The sequence below is a fragment of the Sus scrofa genome, chromosome 13 (assembly GCF_000003025.6).
Source record: "Sus scrofa isolate TJ Tabasco breed Duroc chromosome 13, Sscrofa11.1, whole genome shotgun sequence".
Taxonomy (NCBI): domain Eukaryota; kingdom Metazoa; phylum Chordata; class Mammalia; order Artiodactyla; family Suidae; genus Sus; species Sus scrofa.
The window spans coordinates 68,667,491-68,683,962 of NC_010455.5; the positions used below are offsets into that span (position 1 = coordinate 68,667,491).

At 45.3% G+C, this 16,472-nt stretch overlaps 1 long non-coding RNA gene across 1 annotated transcript; it reads right to left on the bottom strand.

Moving 5' to 3' along the window:
- LOC110256287 lies at window positions 497–15,458 on the bottom strand. Its single transcript, XR_002337660.1, has 3 exons — window positions 15,044–15,458; window positions 6,635–9,345; window positions 497–2,652 (listed from the first exon to the last, which is right to left on the bottom strand). It is a non-coding gene; the product is annotated as an uncharacterized LOC110256287 (long non-coding RNA).

Sequence of the window (16,472 nt, forward strand, 5' to 3'; positions counted from 1 at the left end):
GTTAACGAATCTGATTAGGAACCATGAGGTTGTGCGTTCGATCCCTGGCCTTGCTCAGTGGGTTAAGGAACAGGTGTTGCCATGAGCTGTGGTGTAGGTTGCAGACGCGGCTCAGATCCTGCATTGCTGTGGCTCTGGCATAGGCCAACAGCAAAAGCTCTGATTAGACCCCTAGCCTGGGAATCTCCATTTGCTGTGGGAGCAACTCCAGAAAAGGCAAAAAGACAAAAAAAAAAAAAAAAAAAAAAAAGGAAGTGTCTCAGGCCTCTCTCAATCTCTGGAATGAGAACCTTATTATTTATTTTCGTAATATTTTATTTTATTTTATTTTCTGTCTTTTTTAGGGCCGCACCCATGGCATGTGGAGGTTCCCAGGCTAGGGGTCTAATCAGAGCTATAGCTGTCAGCCTATGCCACAGCCACAGCAATGCCAGATCCGACCCATGTCTGTGACCTGCACTACAGCTCACAGCAATGTTGGATCCTTAACCCACTGAGCAAGGCCAGGGATTGAACCTGCAACCTCATGGTTCTTAGTTGGATTCGTTTCTCCTGCGCCATGACGGGAACTCCTGTAATATTTTACCACCTTAATCTCAAAGAGTGTAGCACTGAATACACAGTTGGTGCTTAATAGTCACTTATTTCACTACTTAGTAAGACAGAAGAGAAACTGTGACTCCAGCCCTGAGCAAACCTAAAGAAACAAAGCTTAGTGGATGACTAAAAATTTAATTTCAGCTAATTTCATTGTCACCATCATCCAGAGTCTAAAATGGGTACAATTTCCTTCATTGGCTTGGGTTGGCTGATCTCAAAGGGAGAAAAAAAGCCAGGGCCAAAGTATGCCTGCCTTGCTTTGTTCTGCATACATCACATGCATAATCTCAGTTCTCCAGTTCATTCTCCATTACCTACAACTCAGTTTATTTCAAGACTGTTTACCAAGAGAGAAAGTACCTCATGCTGGGGCCCAGGCCCTGAGCTCACCACTGGAGATGCAGAGATGCCCAGTGTGGTCTCTGCCCTCAGGGGCTCATTGTGCAGTTGAGGGAGAGGGAGGAACAAATGAAACTACGTGCATACAACTCAAACACCACAGTCTATACAGGGCTCAGCCTTTCCCAGAGCACATGACTCAGGCCTGGACAAAGTAGCAAACACCCTGGGTCACTGTGATTGGCTCAGGGATGGACACATGACCCAAGTGGATCCAATCAAAGTGAATCTCAGGATTTCTAAAGAAGTCCCAAACAGGTCTTCTGAGCTTTCCCTTGGACTTGATCGCTGGGCTGAGGAAAGACTGGGGCTGTTTCATCTACATTTGTATAGTGAGAGCTGAGCCTGAGACCTTGTGGGTCCCTCCTGACCTCTGCTGAGCATTGAAACCAGCTGGACTTGGGCTTTTCAGTTCCATGAAGCATGACATTACCTTTTTCTGAACTTAAAACCAATGAGTTAGTTTTTCCATTCCTTATAACAGAGTCTTAATGGATGTTCATGGGGATTACCTGACTTCCTCTTTGGCAATATTGATATTCACTTAAGGCCACTTCTCTTCCTTCTTCTGCAGAGAGATCTCCTGGAACATGGAATTCACTGGGGGGATCTGCACACACTTCCAGAGCGGCTGTGAACCGAACGACCACCTGTGAACTGAAGGGAGAGGTCACCCAGCACCTTTCAGCTCTCTGCAGCTCTGTGCCCTTGGATGACCTGCTTCATCCCGCCAGCCTCCAAGTCTCTTGTGGATTCATGGTTTGGTACTGGAGAGGCCAACTGGCCATCCCTGCCAGACTGGGTTCCCCATGTTATGAGAACTTTGGTATTATTATTATTAGCCATATCTGCATTCTTTATAAGTAGACATTGGCCTCATATCTTTGAGTAGGTGGGAACTGAGGGGCATTCTCTATTCAGTAGGTGGGACAGGATACTCTGGCAACCAGCTTCCAATTAGACCCCTTCACCTACGTTTCCAAAAGGGAAAGACTTAGAGATGATATGAGGCCAACCTCAGCTAGAAGCTCCTAATACCAGATTGGTAGAAATCAGGCCATCCATGCAGCCCTGTTCTCAGCCTCAAATATGGTTTGCACATTTAAAATTCTAGGGATTGTTTTCTCTTAGTTCATTTCCTCATCAGGAAATTTCTGGGTAACTGCAGTTTTATCTTCTCCTCGGATTCCTCCTGGTAATGTTGGTGGCCTGTCCACATTTGCTCCATCAGAAAAGTCAATGCTTTTCTTTAGAAACAACTTCAAAAGCCAAACAACACCAGAGCAAATTGGTTCACATAGAAAGGAAATGAATAATAACAGCAACAGCTAGCTAATGTGATTGAGAGCTATCAGGCACAATTCAGTAAGGCATATGGTAGTAAACCCACAACCTCATAGTTACTAGTCAGATTTGTTTCTGCTGCGTCACAACAGGAACTCCACCAGGGGCTTTAGAATGGGGTCACCTCTCAGGGAAGCTCAGCTCTGTCACTTACTGGCTCTGTCACCTTGGACAAGGCCCTAGCCTCACAACCCTATGAGACAGGTGCCATTGCCACTCTGTTTCACAAGTGAGGAACTTGGGCAAGAACATACCTCTAAAGGCGGATGAGCTCTGGGCAGAATTCAAGCAGTCCAACTCCACCTCCCTCTATTTTTAAGAAAATAACTATTTTGATATAATTTCCAACAAAGAGAAAATTCACAATAACACTATGAGGAACTCCCATATATAGAACTTGCATTTTTAACCATTATAATATATTTATTCAATGAATAAATAGGTACTCAAACATGGCAAGTAGCTAATCTTAATTAAGAAAACACCAGTATACCCAAAATGAAAATCCAAAACAAAGATTAATCTTGGCTGAAAGCCCCAAAGCTAAAAGGAAAAATGAAGGGTGTCTCATGTTTTTTGCACAATTCTTACTCATTTCTGTATTTATTCTTCCTGAGGTTTACTTAAAGCAATAAATAGACTCATGAAAGCCCAGAACTTAGAGAAATCTTAGAGACCCTGAGTGCACATTCCCTCCCCTCCACCTCCCACACTTAACAGAAGAGTGAGCTTGAGGGAGGGGAGGGAAGGGCTGGGTGCTCTGCCTCCCAAGCACCATGGGGAGCTGAGAATCCAGGGGCTTTGTTTATTTATTTATTTATGATTTTTTTAGGGCTGTACCCATGGCATATGGAGATTCCCAGGTTAGGGATCGAATCAGAGCTACAGCTGCCAGCTTATGTCACAGCCACAGCAATGCAGGATCTGAGCCACGTCTGTGACCTACACCACGGCTCACAGCAACGCCAGATCCTTAACCCACTGAGAGAGGCCAGGGACAGAGCCAACAACCTCATAGTTACTAGTTGGATTTGTTTCTGCTGCACCACAACAGGAACTCCTCTAGGGGCTTTAGAACGGGGTCAACGCTCAGGGAAGCTCGGCTCTGTCACTTATTGCCTCTGTGACCTTAGACAAGGGCCTAGCCTCACAGAAACTTGGTCTCCTTGCCAGTAAACAGAGCTAAGAATGCAGACCTCGGGAGGTTATGGAGAGTGAATGAGATAAGCTTGAAAAGAGTTTGGCATTTAGCAGGGATCTAATAAATATTCCTTTTCTCTACCTTTTCTTTTTTTTTCTTTTTCTTTTTTGTCTTTTTTTTGTTGCTGTTGTTGTTGCTATTTCTTGGACCGCTCCCGCGGCATATGGAGGTTCCCAGGCTAGGGGTTGAATCGGAGCTGTAGCCACCGGCCTACGCCAGAGCCACAGCAACGCGGGATCCGAGCCGCGTCTGCAACCTACACCACAGCTCCGGCAACGCCGGATCGTTAACCCACTGAGCAAGGGCAGGGACCGAACCTCATGGTTCCTAGTCGGATTCGTTAACCACTGCGCCACAACGGGAACTCCTTCTCTACCTTTTCAAATAGCTTTTTCCATACTTCAGAAGATTTCTCCAGAATAGAACCCCAGAAGTAGAATTACCAGTTCAACTGGAAGAAATATTTTGATGGCCCTTGATCTGGATTGCCAATTTTATTTTCCGAAAGAGTGCTGCCATTGGTGGTATGTGAAGTTGCTAGTTTCACCATTTCTTTGCCAGCCTAAGATATTATTTTTTCCCCTTTTGAATAATAGAAAAAGAAAAGTACTGTATCACCATGTTAAGTTTATATCATCCATCAATCAGCAGGTGAATATTTTGCCATATCTATATTCTCTGTTTTCTGGAGTTCTCTTCATGGTGCAGAGGAAACCAATCCGACTAGGAACCATGAGGTTGCGGGTTTGATCCCTGGCCTTGCTCAGTGGGTTAAGGATCCAGCGTTGCCATGAGCTGTGGTGTAGGTCACAGATGTGGCTGGGATCCCTTGTGGCCGTGGCTGTGGCAGAGGCTGGAAGCTGTAGCTCCAGTTCCACCCTTAGCCTGGGAACCTCCATATGCAGTGGGTGTGGACCTAAAAAGACAAAAGACAAATAAATAAATAAATAAATAAATAAATAAATTCTCTGTTTTCTGCCTTATTGGTTCATGAACTTTGATATTGGGATATTGGCAATTTTTTCTTATCAATATGTGTGAATTATTTTAGGTAATAAATAAATCAGTTTCTTATATATTGACTGCAAATGTGTGTTCCTAGTTTTTTGTTTGCTTTTTCTTTAAGCTCTTTCATTTGTTTGTACTGATTTTTGTTATTATGGTTCCTATTGCCCTGGTAGTTTTTTAAGCCACAAAAGTCTTTCATCTGCATACTTATGTTTTTCTTTATGATTTATTCTTTAAATTTTAAGCTGTTCCACCTGAGGATTGGACACTTATTTATTTATTTATTGTCTTTTTAGGGCCGAACCCGCGGCATATGAAAGTTCCCAGGCTAGGGGTGGAACTGGAGCTACAGCCACTGACCTGCGCCACAGCAACACAGGATCTGAGCTGAGTCTTTAACCCACACCACAGCTCACAGCAATGCTGGATCTTTAACCCACTGAGTGAGGGCCAGAGATCAAACCTGCATCCTCATGGATACTAGGCGGGTTCGTTGACCACTGAGCCATGATGGGAACTCCTTTTTTCTTTTCTTTTTTTTTTTTTTGTGACAAAAACAGTACTTTATTGCTGATGCTAGAATCAGCCTTCTTCTTTCTCCCCTAGGCTGTTTTTTATTTGTTTGTTTTGTCTTTTTTTTTAATTAAAGCATAGTTGATTTACAAAGGTTAGATATTTTTGACACACCAAATGTTACGGGTTGAACTGTGTCCTTCCAAAAGAGATGGTAAAGCCCTAACCTTCCAGAACCTGTGAATGTGGCTTTAATTTGGCAATAGAATCTTTGTAGATGTAATCAAGCTGAGGTGAGGTTATAATAGAGTAGGGTGGGCACTGCTCAATATGACTGGCGGCAGCCTTATAAGAGGAAGAGAAGACAGAGGAACACAGAGGGAAGGCCATGTGACAACAGCAGCAGAGACAGAGAGGGGTGGGGTGGGGTGGGGTGGGGGTGGGGGTGGGAGGATGGTGATGCAGCTGCAAACCAAGGAGTGCAGGGGATTGCCAGCTGCCTCCAGAAGCCAAAAGAAAGGCAAGGAAATATTCTACCCAAAGCCTCCAAGGGAGCATGGCCCTGCTGACACCTTGATTTTGCACTTCCGGCCTCCAGAACTGGGAGAATAAATTTACGTTGTTTCAAGCCACTCAGTTTGTGGTACTTTGTTATGGCAGCCTTGGAAACAGATACACTAAACTAAAGCCAAACTTTCGTATTAAAACTGGACTCAAGGAGAACTGAACAGAAAGTTAGTTGCCCATGATAAATGTGGAAGTGCCAGGCATATAGAAAAAAATACGCTATTCTTCTAACACCAGGAAAAAGGGGGGAAAGTTTGGTCTCTACCTTGTAAATTACTCTGAAATAAAACCCAAATGATTGAAAGCTTTACATGTAACAAATGAAACTACAGGCATACTGGAGGAAAGAGTGGGAAACAATTTTTTTTCCCAGTGCGTGGAAGGCATTTCTAAGCATTATATAAACGCCAGAAGCGGTAAAAGAAAAGGTTTATACATTGAACCACATAAAAGTCAGCTTTCAACATGGTAATAAAGACTTTCAACAAAATCAAAGGTCAAATGGCACACTGGTAAGCAATATTTGCAAGTGAATTCATGGGCAAAGGATTGCTTTAATAAAGAGACCTCGGAGTTCCTGTTGTGGTACAGCAGAAACAAATCCAACTGGTATCCATGAGGATGAGGGTTAGATTCCGGCCTTGCTCAGTACGTTAAGGATCCAGCGTTGCTGTGAGCTGTGGTGGGGGTTGCAGACATGACTAGGATCCTGCATTGCTGTGGCCATGGCATAGGCCAACAGCTGTAACTCAGATTCGACCCCAAGCCTGGGAACTTCCATATGCCTCAGGTGCAGCCCTAGAAAGCAACAATAAATAAATACATAAAAATAAAAAATGAAAAATAAAAAATTACTCACGCTTATATGATACCATGTTCCAGGCACTATTCTAAATGCTTTATATAGATTAACATTAATTCTTTATAATAACTGTGAAGTAGGCACTATGTCATCCCCATTTTATAGCTGAGTAAACTGAGGCTTATAGTTATACCACTTACCTGGGGTCATACAGCTAGCAAACGGCAGAACCAAGAATCAAACCCAGGCAGTTAACCATTACACTTTAAGGGTGACCTTAAAGTCTGGAAATAGAGAAAATTTTATTATGTATTATCAATAAACACCTTTTTCTGAAAATTCCTCTATGTTTCCAGATTTAGTGGCCATTCTATAGGTGCTAGATGTTTTCAAATACATTATTTTCTTTCATCTTCCCAGAAGGTTTGCTTCATTATCTCCATTTCACTAATAGGAAAACAAGGGATCAGAGAGGTAAAGTTACCACCCAAGGTCACACAGCTGGTAAGGGCCCTGGTCAAGATTCAAATTTAATTTTCTCAGGTTATTGCTATTCCGTCTCTGGCCATCTTCTCCAGAGTGTCTTCCTCAGTCCCTAATGTCATCCTTTGGTCCACCGAGGATGGAAAATTTTGTCCGGGTTCCAGACTGACAGGCCCCAGCCCTACTGCAAACTCCTCCCTGGCTCCGCTGATTTATAAAGAAGGTGGGGAACATTCCCCATATTCCAACCCCACCCTGACCCAGGATTCCCAAAGTGGAGAGAGAAGCAGGCAGACCGCTGGCTTCGCCCCTTGCGAACTCTAGGGGGTGGGGGTGGGGCGGGTGGAAGGAGGGCTCCGGGCCCCAGAGAGACTGAGCCGGCAGTCCCAGTTTACAGCCCTGCATAAACAATGGCGGCAATTTCTCCAACTCTGCCGCTTGGGCACAGGCCCAGAGCCTCTTAGATGCCTCCATCCAGGCTTGTTCCACCGGACGATCAATGCGTGCAAAGTGTGCAGGGCGACCTGTTTCTAAAAAGATCTCCTTTGGGCCGAGACTTTGAAAGAGAGCCAAAGGCCCCAACCTAAAATAGTCAGCCTACTGCCCTGTTATTTTCACGGCTTAAAAAAAAAATCCTTCCAAAGCCAAGCGAGTATTTTTACCACAGGGCTGCTTAGAATAGCAACACCTATTTACTTGGAGGGCGGAGACTGCAGGGCTTGTTTCAGGCCTGGGTGATTATCTGGACTGGAGACGCAGTGCATGCTGTCATGGGCAGACAGTCCTCCTCATCAGAGGGCTGGGTCCTAGGTCCTTACTCCACAGGCGCCCCAGCCTTTATCCCTACCCAGTACACAATCCATATCCTGGGCCCCCTGCACCTCCATTTCTAAACTGCTCCTGGTATGCTAGCTCATCTCAGCCCTCAGATCATCTGCAGCCTTCACCCACTGCTTCTCTCTGTGGCCAAAGTGTGACCTGTCCATGGACGTGGCCCTGGTCCATGGATGTGGCCCTGGCCTATGTCCCACAACCTAAGGGGCAAACATCAGCCCCAATGAATGATCATAATCACAACCGAATTCCTAAAAATTTAAATTCCTGAAAAAGCCAGGAACCATGCTACGTTCTCTTGTATTATCTCATTGAATTTTTAGGACTGCCTATGAGGTTCCCATTTGGCAGAAGGGAAAACTGAATTTTAGGCTCACCCAGTCAGAGGACAGGCTAGGAGACCTGAACCCAGCTGGGTGGCTCCCAGTATGAGCTCTAGATCATTCTCTCATCAATGTAGGTTTTTATTATGTACAGATGAAATTATCCCATCTTGTATTACATATTATTGTGACCATCTGCTGACATTGCCCCCGAATGCTGCTTCTGGAGAGGGATAGGGAGTAAAAGCCTGAGACACTTTTTACTTGTTTCTTTAAACTTTCCTGTTTTTTGGTTTTGGTTTTTTATTTTGTTTTGTTTTTAATGAGCATGTATCAGTTTTATTATCAGAAAAACAATTGGTTGAGAAAAACAAACAGAAGCCAGCACTCAGTGTCTGTGGCAGAGGCAGCATATACAGGGATTAACAGCACACACACTCAGGGGCCAGCCCCTCCTCTAGCACTGCCACTTCCCAGCTGTGTGACCTTGGGTAATTCATCTAGCTTCTCTGTGCTTCTGTTTCCTCACCCTTGAAAGGAAGGCTAATAATAGCATCTACGTCATAGGTCAGACATGAGGATAAACATGTTGAAAGTGCTGGAGGCAGTGTCTGACACACAGCAATGACTCCAGAAGGGCCTGCCATCATCTGACACCTCTGGACTCTAGAGGAAAGGCAAAGATTTGCAGGGGAGGGGGGTGCTAGCTGGTTTCAGGGGTCAGCAGCTGTCAGTACGCCAAGGGGTAAGGCTTGCGGCAATCAAGAGAATGCAAAACTGTGGCTGGAAGAGGCTGCAGTTTTAAGATATAATGCACTTTCTGAAAGAAATGTAACCCCAGGATTTTATGAAGTCCCTTAGAGTTTAATATTGGCTCAAATTGAACAATAACAACTAAAATCAGCTCCATAGCCCTTTAGCCCAGGCTGCCAGCCTGCAGCCTTGCTCTCTTGGCCCCCTGCTTCAGTGGTCCTTGGTCCCAGAGGAACCCTGACACCCAGCAGCTGACAGTGAGAGGTGGCCTGAGTCACAGATACCCATATTTGGAGGGAGGTGGCTCTAGCTAACTAGGTAGGGATTGTCATCTCCATTTTATACATGAGTTTACTGAGGCTAGGAGAGGGAGAGCAACTTGCCCAAGGCCATACAGTTTAGCATCTGATGGAACCAGAATTCAAACCCAGGAATTTCTGGTTCCAAAGTCTGTACTTCTAGGGCTACTTACTAATTTAGTACTTTCCTTCTTGAACAGGACGTCCAACTTCAAGGTTCTGAAAACAGTAAGAAAAAAATTTTCTCCCTGTAGCATTTCTTCTCTTAATTTTTTTGCGGGAGTCGGGGGAGTCCCTGGTAGCTCATGGGATTAAGGATCTGGCGTTGCTCAGATTTGATTCCTGGCCTGGAAACCATTTGCCTTGAGATAACAACTGTTGATTCCCAACATCATCTCTAAATGAAATGAGGTTTTTCTCTGCAGAGCACACAGATAGTTAGATTGAAGGCAGCTCCCCATCCCCGGGCCCTGTCTTGCCATCACCCGCCTCCACATAGTATTTCTCTGCACAAGTCATCAGCCACTCTTGAGCTGCCCACTCTCCTTGAAGGACTATGCTAACTGTTAAGAAAAGGATCAGAGCCCTAAATGCAGGAAGGGCTATAGCTGGGTGGCGATGGGATGGAAAGAGAGAGAACATTCAATCAGCCCCTTCTCATAGCCAGGCACAGTGACTTCCAACAGCCCACTTCTATTCTTTTTTTTTTTTTTTTTTTTTTTTGTCTTTTTGTCTTTTTAGGGCTGAACTCACGGCATAAGGAGGTTCCCAGGCTAGGGGTCCAATTGGAGCTGTAGCCGCCGGCCTACACCACAGCCACAGCAACACCAGGTCCAAGCCGAGTCTGCGACCTACACCACAGCTCATGGCAACGCCGGATCCTTAACCCACTGAGCGAGGCCAGGGATCAAACCCCTAACCTTATGGTTCCTAGTCGGATTCGTTTCCACTGCACCAAGACAGGAACTCCCAACAGCCCACTTCTAAACTATTGTGAAACTTCCTGGGAGTTACCTGTGATGCAGGTATTATTATCCCCATTTTATAGCTGATAAACTGGAAGGTCTAAAAGAAGAAGGAATTTCCCCAAGTTTCTGTGCCTTGCAAAATAGAAGTTATATCTCTCTGGACTCTCACTCCTCCAAGCATGGTCCCTGGACCAGCAGCATTAGAGAGTCACCTGGGAGTTTGGCAGAAATACATAATAGTCTAGCATCAAGCAGTGCAAAAGCAAATCCCACCACAAAGCTGGGAGAGTCATGCCGTGGGCTACTCCTGCATGCAGGTGGGTACATATCTCCTGGGTCCTGGGACCCTGACAAAGAAAAGTGAGGAGATGGAGAGACAAATCAAGCAGCTCAGCATCTGCTACTACTAGATAACAGTGACTATGTCTGAATCAGCTTAATAGCAGCTTGTAATAGCACCTGCCTCACCTACCCCACATGAAAGCCATATTTCATGTTTTACCATCAGGAAAGAATTAAAGACAATGGCAATTTTTTTCACTCTTAGCCACATTTTCAATATTGGAGTAGTGACAATTGGACCAACAGAAGTTTTGCACTTAACTTTATCCTTGCAGTTTTAAAGCAACAAATGACTGTTTTGTGGAAATATTCATAATGACTTGTAAGCAAATAAAACATACATACATGAAAAAAAAAAAAACAAATACATAATAGTCTAGGCCCACCCCAGATATGCTGGGCAGAAGCTGCATTTTTCAGGATCCTGCAATGATTCTCATGCACACCAAGGTTATTGTTTGTTTGTTTCCTTTTTTTAGGCATACAGAAGTTCCCAACCGAGGGGTCAAATCAGAGCTGCAGCTGCGGGCTTACACCACAACCACAGCAACACCAGATCAGAGCTATGTCTTCGACCTACACCACAGCTCATGACAACACTAGATCCTTAACCCTCTGATTGAGACTGAGGATTGAACCCACATCCTCATGGATGCTAGCTGAATTCTTAACCCACTGAACCACATTGGGAACTCCACATCAAGGTTGAGTGGTGCTGGAGTTCCCGTCGTGGCACAGTGGTTAACGAATCTGACTAGGAACCATGAGGTTGTAGGTTTGATCCCTGGCATTGCTTAGTGGGTTAAGGATCTGGCATTGCCGTGAGCTGTGGTGTAGGTTGCAGACATGGCTCAGATCCAGCATTGCTGTGGCTCTGGCGTAGGTCATTGACTATAGCTCCAATTAGACCCCTAGCCTGGGAACCTCCATATGCCATGCATGCAGCCCTAAAAGGACAAAATACAAAAAAAAAAAAAAAAAAAAAAGGAATGCTTGATAAGAATACCCTTCTTCTAGCCTCTTAAACACAGGTAATCCTTTAGCATAGTAGCTCTCAGTTCTGGATGTACATTAGAATCACCTGGGGAGCTTTGAGAAAAATAAATGCCCACTGACTAACCCAGATGAACTAAATCAGAACCACTGGACCACTGGTCTGGCCACTGGTATGTTAAAAAAAGATTCCCCATGTGTGATTTGAATGCATAGCCAGGGTTGAGAACCACTGTTCCTGCCTAAAGTTAATTTTGTTTTCTCTTTGTAGCACATTTTTCAGAAAGAGGAAGAATCAACTGAAAGAAGGAAAGGGGGAGAAGGGACTAGTCCTTACTGGGTCCGTGCCCCTCATGCTGGTCAGCATCCATGTGCCAAAAGCTGAGCTACCTGTAAAAAGAGGTGTTACTTGTGTCCATCATGCAGATAAGTACACTGAGGCTGAGAGAAGAATCATGCCCTAGTTCATTCAAGTGGAAAATAGTGAACAGTGATTTCAGGTTTGTCTGCTTTGACAAACAATGATCCTGGGACGATGTCATGCATGCTGTCTCCAAGATGTCTAGATTTTATCTTGCTACTGATCATGATGAGCTTAGATGCCCCCAGCTGAGAATGGTCTTCTGCAGTGTAGAGGATGATGAGGCCCAGATGACAGGTGGATTATCTTTTCTTTCCTTCTTTCTTTTTTTTTTTTTTTTTTTTTTTTTTGCCTGCCCCATAGCACATGGAGTTCCCAGGCCAGGTATCAGAACCAAGCTGCAGTTGTGACCTGTGCCAACTGCACACTGTGTTGGGCTTGGGTTTGAACTTGCATCCCAGCGCTCCAGAGATGATGCTGATCCCATTGTGCCACAGTGGGAACTCTGAGGTGGACTATCTTTATGATGGGAATTCCTTCACTAGGGAGCATTTCCCCCCAGATCCTTTAAGACCCAGGCAGACCGAGCAATTCCACTCCTAGGTGCCTATCCAAGAGAGTTGAAAATGTATGTCCACATGGAAACTTGCACACCAATGTTCATAGCAGCATTATTCATAGTAGCCAAAAGGTGGAAACAACTCAAATATCTATCAACTGATGAATGGATAAACAAAGCATGGTATCAGCATATAATAAAATATTATTTGGCAATAAAAAGTATTGACACATGCCACAACATGGATGAACCTGGAAAATATTATGCTGAGAAAAGCCTGACACAGAAGGCTACTATTGTAAGGCTCCATTTACATAAAATGTCCAGAACAGGCAAATAGAGACAGAAAGTAGATTTGTGGTTGCCAGGGGCTGGGGTGAGGAGGGGAGAAGGAAGGAATGGGAGCGATTGCTCATGAATATGGGGCTTCTTTCTGGGGTAATGAAAGGTTCTGGGTCAGTGGTGATGGCTGTACAAGTGTGAGTACTCTGAAACTACTGGATTTTACACTTTAAAAAGATGGATCTGAGGAGACATGAATTACTTCCCCATCTGCTAACAGGAGCTCTCCTCCATGGCTGGCGGGAAAGTGAAATGGAGCAGCTACTTTAGAAGACTGGAAGCTTCTAGTAAGGTTAAGCTTATACCTACCTTAGCATTATATCATACCCCTGCATATATTCCCAAGACAAACAAGTGCTTAAGTCCATCCAGAAACATACACGAATGTTCCCAATAGCATTGTTCATAATAGCCCCAAACTGGATGCAACCCGAGTATCCATTCCCAGGAGAACAGGTAGATAAATTGTGGTGTCTTCATACAATGGAATGCCACACGGTTATACAAAGGAACTACTTACAGCTATGTGCCTACCAAGAATGAATCTTGCTGATATGATGTTGAGCAAAAGAAGTCAAACAAAAGAGCCCATCCTCTATGATTCCATTTCTACAATGTTGAGGAATATGCAAAGCTAATGGATGAGGACACAAGTCAGAGGAGTCTAGACCGAGAGGAGGCATGAGGGACCCTAGCAGGAAGCTGGGGATGCTCTATATCTTGATCTAGGGATTTGCTGCACAGATGTGCCCATGTGTGAAGATCAGTGAGGTTCCATGGAAGATTTGCATGCTTCATGCATTTCACTTTGTGTTCCACAAATTTCAGAAGCTCCTCAGCTCAAGCAATCTTGCCCTGGTTCACTGACTGACTTGGATGCCTAGGCAGCAGACTAAAGAGGCAAAGACTCTGGAGTCAGGTAGACCTAGATTCTAGTCCAGCTTTGTCCCTGTCTAGTCCCATGAGCTTGGGCAAGTCACTTAACAGCTTTCAGTTTTATGAAATGAGGAAGCAATCCCTACCAGGAAGTGCCATGAGGATTAAGAGAAAAAAAATACATGCCCAGTTCCAAGCACAGGGCTCAGCTCCATGTCCAAGCTGTCCCCACCAAGATGCAGCCATGTGAGTCCTGGATGGTCCAGACCTGCTGAGGTCCCAGAGGATCGCTGCCCCAGCCAACATTATGGGGACCTGCGCCGGTCCACCCACAGAATTGGAAGATCATAAATTGTTGCTGTTTTAAACTTTGGAGGAACTGCTATTCGGCCAGAGACAACCAAAGTAATCTAATGTTGTCCTCCAAGAGTGACTTCCATAAACTTCCCCCAAAACATGGGACATGGGCTTGGGAACAGGAGGGCAGTGGGCAGTGGTGGGGAGGCCTTGAAGAGATTGTTATTGGAACCTGAAGATTGTGAGGAAATTGTTATGGAGCCTGAGTAAAAAGAACCCGACTTCAGAATTGGCAGAACAATTTTGTGAAATTGTTCCCTGTAATAACATGGAAAAGAGAAAATATAGCTCATAGTCTTGTTGCTTTGGTGGAGGAGATTTCAAGGCAGAATGGTGAAAGAGCCAGCGGGTTCATTTCTTGAGGTAGGGAGAAAGGATGAGCTAAAGAAAGAACTGTTCCGTATTCCAAAGCAATCTAAAGGAAACAGTCTCACCTCAGGCTTGATGGGTTGGAAAAGGAAACTGTTTCTCATTCCCTACCTCTGCAGCCCAATAAAGATCCTCAAAGAAAATAAGAAGCCAGGGGAGGGAAGAAACCTGGTGGCAAAGACTGATTCTAGGGTGTTGCCTGTCAACTGTGGTCTTGGGGTCAAGATCAGATCAAGGATGTAGACACAAGACCATTTCAGGGTACTCAGTCAAAGGCTCTAAGAATCTCTGAAGGCAGCGTGCATGTGGCCCAAACGGTCTGACTGGGGCTGATGTGTGGCTTTCATCTAAGAGCAGATCATTTGGTATATAGGAAACTCACAAAGTAATTTGGACTGAGAGGAACAGACATTGCATATATACAGCTGTCCTTAGGTATCCACGAGGGGCACATCCTAGGATACCTAAGGATATCAAAATCCAGAGATACTCAATTCCCTTATACACAATGGCCTAGTATTTGCATATAAACTATGCACACCCTCCCATATTCTTTAAGTCCTCTCTGGATTACTTATGCTCCCTAATATAACCTCAATGCTATGCAAATAGCTGCAAATACAAGTCAAATGCTATGGAAGTAATTGTTGGAGGAGCAGTACGCCGGCAGGCCCATGGATGTGTCTCTAGCTTTGTCCCAGCTTCCGCCCACCCTCCAACTCTTTTCCAGTCACAACCTTCAGCACCAACCTCTGGGCCATCCTGGGCTCCGGGACCAGCCAACACCATCTTCTGGGCTTAGCTCCTTATTGCAGATCAACCATGAGCTTCCGGATTCGTGAGAATTACTCCTCCGCAGTGCAGTCGGTCAACCGGCACCTGTGGCCACCCACACCCACTTCTCTGGGCTTCAGTGTTCCCCTCAACCACGGGCTGAGGAGGACTGGGCCGCTTCCAGTGCCAGCTGGCGGAAGAAAAGCACAAGGGCGCAGCAGTGTCTCCTGCAGGTGCAAAAGTGGCTTGTCTCCCACACTCGCTTCCAGGACGTGCCAAAGCCACCCCAAGATGAATAGGGTAAAACCTGCATGCTATGGAAGCCCCCATGTTCCCGCAGAAGAACCTGAATCGGGCTGGGTTCCGCCCGCACAGACCCTCCTCTCTGTGACTTCCGGGAGAGCCACTTCCTGGATGAGCAGGTGAAACTCATCAAGAGGAGGGGCGACCACGTGACCAAAACCTCCACAGACTGCCTGTCTGCCCCCCAGCTGGGCCCAGCTGGTATCTAGGAAAGGATCACCTTCCAAAACAACTAGGAGTTCCCACTGTAGCACAGTGGGATCTGCAGCATCTGGGGAGCACTGGGATGCACAGGTTTGATTCCCACCCCAGCACAGTGGGTTAAGGATCCATTCTTGCTGCAGCTGTGGCTTAGGTTGCAAGTATGACTTGGATCTGATCCTGGCTGGGGAATGCCACATGTAGCAGGGGAGCCAAAAAAGGAAAGAAAGAGAGAGAGAGAGAAAGAAGGAAAGAAAAAGAGAAAGAAAGAAAGAAAAACGACTAGGAACCTCTGGGGCCAGTGGTCTTTGACAGCCCATCTGATAACCCCCTGGTGGCATGGTTTTTGCTGCAGCTGCTAGGCAGCTCTTTAACCACTCTGGAGTGAGGTCCCAAGCCCTGGACCAATGGAAACAATAAAGCTCTTTTTTTGGGGGGTGGGGCTGTGTCAATGGCATATGGAAGTTCCCAGGCTAGGGGTCGAATCAGAGATGCAGCTGCCAGCCACAGCCACAATCACAGCCACACCAGATCTGAGCCACATCTGCTACTTACAACACAGCTCATGGGCGATGCCAGATCCTTAACCCACTGTTGGAGGCCAGGGATTGAACCCGCATCCTCATGGATACTAGTCGGATTTGTAACCCCTGAGCCGTGACAGGAAGTCCCAACAATGAAGCTTTTTGCAGGGGAAAAAAAATGTTGGAATGCAGCAAATTCAAGTTTTGCTTTTAGCAGAATTTTCTGGAATTTTTTTCCCAAATATTTTCAACCCATGGTTGGTTGAATGTGCAGATACAGAATGTCTGTGGCTATGGAAGGCCAACTGCATGTATGTGTACAGGCATACATATAAACACATATTTTCACAGATGGAGGGGGCCAAAGTTTTTAAAAA